Source organism: Centroberyx gerrardi, chromosome 12 (genome assembly GCF_048128805.1).
Source record: "Centroberyx gerrardi isolate f3 chromosome 12, fCenGer3.hap1.cur.20231027, whole genome shotgun sequence".
Lineage (NCBI taxonomy): Eukaryota > Metazoa > Chordata > Actinopteri > Beryciformes > Berycidae > Centroberyx > Centroberyx gerrardi.
The window spans coordinates 29982156-29991377 of NC_136008.1; positions in this window are offsets into that span (position 1 = coordinate 29982156).

The following is a 9222-nucleotide window of genomic DNA, read 5'->3' on the forward strand; positions in this document are numbered from 1 at the left end:
TGATTCTTTAAACATCTTACCCTTTCAAAGTGCATCACAAACGGTCCATTCCGCTGCAACTCTACTGCGCTGCTAGTATTAGCCGCTAACTTCCGGGAACTATTGAGAGGCTCCGCGATCCGCCATTGCTGTAAAAAAAAATGGTCCATTGGAGAGAACGGAGATGACGCAAATCTCTCTCTATATGGCTCTGTGTAGAGGAAGAGCAGGCTAATTATATATTCCAACACTTTGTCCAACAGGCACCCATTTGGACGAATGACTCTTCAACACAAACATTGTAATTGTAAAACTGTGTGATTGAAAAATATATGAATTTACATTATGTATGCAGGTATGCAAAATTATTTTCAGAAGTCTTTTAAAGCTGACACATACGCATGATTGGTATTCAACTTAATATGACTGGCCCACAGAATTTGAATGGATAGAACGGTCTTTCCACTGTTTTCTATGTTATTTTGGCTGGTACACCAAAAAATGGCGTCTATGGTTGGTTTCTATGGTGACAACGGAAGTTTGGCCATTAAGGCCATAAAGTGTGTCACACCGGCTGCCACACAGCGTGAGTGGGTTAGCACTGTAATGATAGAAGACGAACGTTTAATGAATAAAATGTGACGACTTACCAACATTAATATAGTGCGATTAAACCCAAAAATCCTTGAGCAGCTCCCTGCTGACAGCAAAGCCACGGAGATAGCGCAACGGCAGTTTTCCACTGCTTGGTCCTTGCTGCGACTTGCCGTAAGTCGGTTTATACGGAAGCTAGGCCAACGGTACCAAGGAAGTTCTATGTAGGGACGTGTGAGATAGCTGTAGCCTGAGGGCCTTTAGTGAAGTAGGAGGCTGACTCAGAAGGCGATTTGAAGGTCCCACAGGTGGACATTTATTTACAGTGCAACCAAAAGTGCAACACAAAAAAGAAAACAAAAATTCAAAAAACTGAAGATTTACAGAACAGAGGATAACTCAACTCATACCAAATCAAAATAACGGCACATGCACTGGCATCTGCACTGCCTGACCTTCCCCTCCAGCTGCCTCAGAACAACTCTTTAAATACAGCCATCAATTTCAGAGACACATCCCCTGGCCTTCATCAACCTCACTACAGGGGTGAGACATATTACCAGCTTTTACATACATAGCTTTTACATATTATTAACCATAGTGTTATTTTCACAGAATCTCCAATTTCCTAGTGTACCTGAATACATCACCAAAAAACATAGGAGTAAATACCCACGATCTCACACAGCAAAAGAATAATACACATTAGCAAAGTAAGAACCCCCCTCCGACATGGAATAGGCCATGACATCATCGCTGATGTCATCAACCACATAACAGATGCAACAGCAGGGCGGCCCCCTCCCAAACAGTCGTTTCCCGCGGCAGGTAAGAGTACCTCTGTGTGAACAAAGAAAACTTAACTATACAATTCTGAAAATCCTGTAACCAAAACAACAATAAAGGTAAATGAAATAGCAACACTGTTTTTCTGTCATTACTGTGTTAAACCGAAAATATTGAATTTGGAAATCTCAACAGACCCGGGATAGTTATGTGCATTCGCATTACACAGTGAAATTACCGGTCAACTCAATACGTGATGGAATTTAACAAACATGTAGAGATGTACCACTGGGATTAACTTATGGATAAAGAGATAATGTTAACAGTGACAAATGATGCGGTCATACCCACTTTGTCACACTCCCCCCCCTCAAACACGTTACTCATCAGAGGAACGGGACAAGAAATCGGCGATGACATTCTTGTATCCTGGTTTGTATTTAACCTGGAAACAATAAGGCTGGAGAGAAAGGTACCATCGGGTTATTCTCGCATTGGTGTCCTTCATTCTGTGTATCCATTGCAGAGCCCGATGATCAGTCTCTAGAACAAACTCCTTGCCAATGAGATAGTACTTTAAGGAGTCAAGAGCCCACTTCACTGCCAAGGCCTCCTTCTCAACAGTTGAGTACCTTACTTCTCTCGGGAAGAGCTTGCGGCTGATGTACTGCACCGGCATCTGGTTATCGCCTTCTCCCTGCAGCAGCACAGCCCCATGACCCCTCCCGGAAGCATCTGTCTGCACAGTGAAAGGGAGATCAAAATCTGGTCATTGCAACACAGGCTCATTGCACAAACAGTTTTTCAGATCATTAAAAGCAGCCTCACACACTGGTGTCCATTTAACCTTAGCGGGGCTGGATTTTCGGGTCAAATCACTGAGAACTGCGGAATGGGAAGATAAATCAGAGATGAATCGGCAATACCAGCCGACCAACCCTAGGAACGATTGTACCTGTCTCTTAGTAGATGGCAATGGACGGGCTTCAATGGCCTTGACCTTCCCCACCTGAGGGTGAATGGCTCCACCACCGATGACATAACCCAGATACTGGATCTCCGGCTTGGCGATGTGGCACTTCCTTGCATTGATGACCAGCCCAGCATTCTGGATACAGCGAAGAACATCTGACAGGTGCTCCACATGATCCTCCCATGTCTTGCTGTAGACTACAATGTCATCGATGTAGGCTGTGGCGTAGTCATCTGCTCCTCTCAACACCTCATTCACCAACCTCTGGAAGGTCGCTGGGGCTCCATGCAGTCCGAAGGGCATCACCCAGAACCGGAACAGTCCACTTGGCACTCTGAAAGTTGTTAAGTCCTTGGAAGCCTCTGTCAAGGGTACCTGCCAATACCCCTTACAGAGGTCAAGGGTTGTCATGTAGTTAGCATTCCCCAAGCGGTCAATCAGTTCATCAACCCTTGTCATCGGGTAAGGGTCAAAGGCTGACACAGCATTCAGACGAGAAAAGTTGACACAGAACCTCAATTTTGGATCGTCCTTCTTAGGGACCAGAACCACAGAGCTACACCACTCACTGTGAGAGAGTTCGATGATTCCCATCACCAACATGTCTTCCACCTCTTGCTTAAGCACTGGAATGAGCTTTGCTGGAACTCTGCTGGACGTTTCCCTGATGGGTTGCTGTGTTGAAGAGAGGAGACGGATCTCATGCTGAATGACGTCTGTTCTACCAGGCTGTAAACTGAACAGTTCAAGAGGCATGTGTGCCTCTAACTTCTTGCGACAGTCAGATGCTAGATGACTCAGGTCTGGCAGTATTTGGGTCCCAGCTGAAGAAGGAAAATACTGCTCCTGCAGCTCTTCCTCATCGACTATGGTCCGTGCCCACAACTGTGTTGATACCTCCGGCCGGTCCACCCATTCCTTCAGCAGGTTCATGTGAAACACTTGGTGCTTCTTGCGCCGGTCAGGCAGATACAGTTCATAAGTTACCGGACCCACCTTCTTTGTGACCTCGTATGGCCCCTGCCACTTGGCCAAGAGGCCTGAATCTGAAGTTGGCAGCAGTAGGAGAACCTTCTGGCCCTGATGGAAAGACCTCCTCCGGGAAGCCTTATCATAGTTCTCCTTCTGACGCTGCTGGGCACCAGCTAGATGACTGTTGGCGAGCTCTTGATACTGGTCGAGCTTGTCTCACATCTTCAACACATACGAAAGGACACTGCAGTGCTGCTGTTGCTTTGGTTCCTCCCAGGCCTCTTTCAGAACGTCCAGTGGACCCCGCACTGGATGGCCATACAGCAGTTGGAAAGGGGAGAAGCCTGTGGAAGCTTGGGGTACCTCTCTATAGGCGAAGAGAAGGAAAGGGAGCCACTGATCCCAGTCAGACCCCGTGTCCGTCACAAACTTCCTCAGCATGGATTTCAGAGTCTTGTTAAATCTTTCTACAAGGCCGTCAGTCTGTGGATGGTATGGGCTCGTCCTCACCCCATGGATCTTCAGCATCTTATACACCTCCTTGAGCAGCTTAGAGGTGAAGTTAGTCCCCTGGTCCATGATGATCTCTTTTGGGATCCCAACTCTAGAGAACAGCTGGACCAGGCAGTTGACTATCTGACAGGCCTTGATCTTCTTTAGTGGGAATGCCTCCGGGTATCTTGAAGCATAGTCACACACTACCAGTATGTACCTGTGGCCAGAACTACTCTTCTCTAGTGGGCCGACAATATCCATGGCAATGCGAGAGAAAGGGATGTCAATAATGGGCATGCTGACTAGTGGGGCCCTATCTCCCTTTCTGCCTGGGGCTGTTAACTAGCACTGGGGACATGCTTTACAATACTGGACAGTGTCTGCGTACTGCTGTGGCCAATAAAAGCGAGAAATCATTCTTGAGAAGGTTTTAAGCTGACCTAAATGGCCTGCCCAAGGAACAGAATGGCTCGGCTGAAGAACAATAGGCCTTAAACTTTGGGGAACAACTAGCTGGTCACCTAGTTTGCTGCGGCAAAACAACTGTTCTCCCTTTAACACGAAGACCTTGCTGCCTCTCTCTGTCACTTGGGTTGACTCGGGGACATTCTTGGCAAACGGGCTTTAGATAAGGGTCCTCTCTCTGCAACTGAGTGATGTTACTAGGAATAAGCTGCATCTCAGAACTACTAAGTTCCGGCACAGGCTCTACTAGCTCAGTTCCCCTCAGTCTGTCTTGCCTTCGCTGTCTCCTGCTTTTCTTGGCTCGAGGCTGACTGGCTCCCTCAGCACCTGGCACATCATCATCTGCAAAAGGTAGCTCATCCCACCCCAAAGCTGGTTCAGACTCTGCTTGGATATGCTTGGACCTTGTGTGCTACCATACCCTCGCTGGCTCTGCTAGAACTTTGCTCAACCCTGTGACTGGCTATGAGCTCACAGAGGATTGGGAGGTCTCTGCCTAGCACTACCTGGTATGGGAGCTTCTCTATTACACCGACTGCAAGCAAATACTGTTGACCTTCAACCTGTATGGCTATCTCAGTTATGGGGTATTCTACCTTGTTGCCATGGACACACCAGACGCTAACCTTTCCCTCAGTCTGGCCTAACTAAGGTGCGATTGCTGCCTGAGTGTAAGAGGGCTACACATGGCTTATCCTCAATAAATACACAGGCTGTACATTCCTCGTCAAAACCGAAACTGACCACATGAGTGACATGCTAAAGGATTTCTGTTTCTGAACTCCTTAACATTACTGTTGCGTGAGCCACAGGGGCCTTGCTTGAAATTTCTGGCTCTATGCCCATTACCGCCTGCTGGTTTACCAGATGAAGCTGCAGAGTGGGATCTGGGAGTGGGGAACCCTTTTGAAGTCCGGCGGGCAGCCAAGAAAGATTCTGCCAGTTCTGCTGTTTCTTTGGAAGATGTGGGGTTGCGCTCTTTGACCCAGGTCCGGAGCTCAGGGTTCAGGATTCTCAAGAACTTTTCCATGACAATGGCATCTCCAATCTGCTCTTTGGTCTTTTCTTTAGGAGCCATCCACTTGTCATACAGGTCCTTGAGGCAAGCCTGCAGCTCCTTGGGTGTCTCGTCATCTCCCACGACGCTGGTACGGAATCTGATACGATAGGTCTCTGGATTTATTTCATATTTATACAGAACAGCATTCTTGACCTTAACATAGTTCATTGTTTCCTCAATGTCCATTGCAACATGTGCAGCTCGGGCTTTGCCAGTGAGCAGTGGGGCAAGGTCCAAAGCCCACTCTTCTGGAGGCCACTGACATGCATGTGCAATTCTCTCAAACGTTGTCAGGTAATGTTCAATGTCCTCCTCTTCATGGTAAGGTTGCATCTTGGGGCCTTTCCACCCAGGAAATCTCACCCCCAGGCTGGATGGTTGCCCCGCAGAGACCTCAAAGGGGCCAGGGTCAGGATCAGGTCTCACCGGAACTGTTTGGGCAGCAGGTCGCTCTAGTGGTGGTGCAGAGAGAGAAAAGGGGTCTGCCTTGTCACCCTCTGCCGGCTGATGGCGGTCCTGGCAGTCCTGCCGAACCTCCTGCTGGAGCTGGGAAAACTGATGCTGGACCTTCTTCCAGCGCTCCTCCTGGCATTTCCGCTCCTGTTCCCACCTGGCCACCCTGTTACTGCATCAGGCCACGCAAAAGGCTGGAGAGATCTGCAACGTTCTGCGGTTCTTGGACTTGACCACCTGTCGCCCCCTGCAGGTCAGGATCACCCACGCCTTCATCTTGTGGACAGTCCATCATACCTGTTGCCTTTTTGCCTATGGTCATGATCTTCACCGCCCCTACTGGCTTGGAGTCACCGCTGCCACCACTTGTGAAATAGCTGTAGCCTGAGGGCCTTTAGTGAAGTAGGAGGCTGACTCAGAAGGCGATTTGAAGGTCCCACAGGTGGACATTTATTTACAGTGCAACCAAAAGTGCAACACAAAAAAGAAAACAAAAATTCAAAAAACTGAAGATTTACAGAACAGAGGATAACTCAACTCATACCAAATCAAAATAACGGCACGTGCACTGGCATCTGCACTGCCTGACCTTCCCCTCCAGCTGCCTCAGAGCAACTCTTTAAATACAGCCATCAATTTCAGAGACACATCCCCTGGCCTTCACCAACCTCACTACAGGGGTGAGACATATTACCAGCTTTTACATACATAACTTTTACATATTATTAACCCTAGTGTTATTTTCACAGAATCTCCAATTTCCTAGTGTACCTGAATGCATCACCACAACACATAGAGTAAATACCCGCGATCTCGCACAGCAAAAGAATAATACACATTAGCAAAGTAAGAACCCCCCTCCGACATGGAATAGGCCATGACATCATCGCTGACGTCATCGACCACATAACAGACGCAACCAGTGTTGGAAATTAACTTTTTCTTCCACCAGCCACAGTGGATTCTAAATTCTACCAGCCACTCATATTTTTTACCAGCCACCATTTTGTAATCGCACTTTTGTGTGCAACTAACTTTTGTGTAATGTTTGTCTTGTTTAAAAAAAAAAAAAAAAAACATAAAAAGTATTAATTTAATATTTATTCACCTATGGTTATCCATTTTTAATTCTCTCTCCCTCACACACACACTTCAAGTGCACAAAAACAAAATACAGACACCCAAACAGCGGTGCACTGTAGATCCATTTTAAGTCTGAACCTTAACAGTCTTTTAACATCAAACTTTAACAAACTCAGACTGCTGACTGTGGTCTGCTTAGGCACACACACACTGTCTCTCTCTCCCTCTCTCGCTTCAAAATCCCTCCTCATTAGAATCTGAATCAGATTCCGACAATGTTATTGTTTCCTGACCCCTCCTCCCCTCCATGAAATCAGGCCGCCTGGATCGGATGCTGTCCTGGTGCCACAGCTGGACGGCAGGGGTGGGGTCAAAGTCCTCAATTGAGGGGGTTGCCAGCTGGACCATCAGGAGGTCGGAGAGGGTGGCTGCAGCAAGGTGCGACCTCCAGTCAGTTTTTACAAGCTTCATCACATTAAATCCCCTCTCGCAGTCAGCGGTGGAGGCTGGAAGAGAGAGGACGAGGTCTACCAGGCTGAGAACATCAGGGCACTGGTGGTGTAGCATCCTATTTATCTCAGGCCAGGTTGTGGAATGGAGACTGTCACCCTTTTGGTACAACCTGTTTTTGAGAATGGTCCACTGGTCTGGGATGAGATCAGTGGTCACTCCCAAGGACAGAAGGACTTGCTTGAAATGCCTTGTTAGTTCGTCTACTTCTGCCTCCCCAAACTCTGGTGAAAGATAAACAAATAATGCCAGAAATGTTTAGTTCCATGGATCTGCAAGGTGTCTAAATTAATTAAATGTTCTCTGAGGCCAAACTACATACCTTCACAGTGTTGTGCGTCGGGCCAACACTTTAGATCCACCAACTTGGTTGCACGCAGAACACTGGAGCTCATGTCAGCAAATCGGCTCTGCAGGTTCTCACACAGTCTGTCAAGTAGGTTGGTCTTGGCCTTCCTCACAGAGCTTATGGTGTTGTCACTGCACTTGTGCTGGTCCATGCAGGCTGTCAGTTTGGGTCCAGGCCTGTGGTATATTAGTAAACTTAATTCAAGATAGACATTAATTGACAACTTTGTCAATTCCACACATTATCTCTCTGTCTCACCTGGTTTTGTATTTTGTCAGCACTGACTGAGTAGAGGTTAGACAACCATGTACTTCAGCCAGTGTCACTGTGGAGGCCTGAAGTGTAAGAGAGAGGCTGCTCAGGTGGGTCAAGCAGTCATGCATGAAGTTGGAGAACATCCATACAGCAGGATCCTGGCAGGTTTTAAAGAAGTGGCATGCTTTGCTCCTCTGCACTGCATTCACCCCCTCAGCATCTGGTGACTGAATCTTTACACAAGCACAGCAAAACAAGCAAAGAGTTTATTACAGTGACCAGTTAAAAGGTTAATTTTATTCATTATATTACTCTGACAGTACAATGAAGTCAATTAACCTAATATTTAAATAACCATAATCTATACTGTTATTTAGCCTACCTGTTCTAGGTGCTGAATAAGACCCTGGTAGCCTCGTAAAAAATGGTCAAGGGCCCTCAACATATGAGTGACCCACCTGGTGCCTCCAACCCTAGTGGGTACAAGTGGCGTCTGGCCCAGCAGCCTAAAACTGCACCTCAGGTTTGCGCTATTCAGAGCGCTTTTGTGATAAAACACATGCAAGCTTGATAGTAGATCCTCTAGCTGTTTTGCCATAGCGCAGCTCTTTACTGAAGCTTTGAAAGCCAGCTCCAGGCGGTGGGCCATGCAGTGGATAGCCAGGACATGATTACTGCTCTCTGCTCTTAGCCTGCTGACCACACCTCTCCGCACCCCTGTCATCACTGACGCTCCATCAGTCGCACATGCGACCAGCTTGTCCTGCCACCTGTCGTCTCCACAGACTCCACTCATCAAGTCAGTTATGGCATTGGTGATACTATCTCCATCTGCTCTCTCCACTGCCTTTATTCCAACAAAGCGCACCTCCACCTTGCCTCTCTTACACAGACGGACATATAAGATCTCTTCTTCTGTCACATCTGTGTCAGTTGACCCATCTGACATGATGGAGAGGAAACTGGCTGCTTCTATCTCTGCTCTGAGGGAGTTCCTCTCAACTTCGGCTATGTATTTCGTAAACACTCTGGCCTGCTTCCTGTTCACATAGGTGCTGCCTGGGTTTATTCCTTTTTTTTCATCTAATCTACAATGACATACAAATAAATTAACATCAGATATCAACATGGAGAGTAATCTGATCTTCACACTAACAGTTGCCTACATTTTGGCGAAGTCATGATAAGCAAGGCTACTGTATACGCAATGCAACATTTAGCTAACTTACACTGTCTAAAATGCGTTGC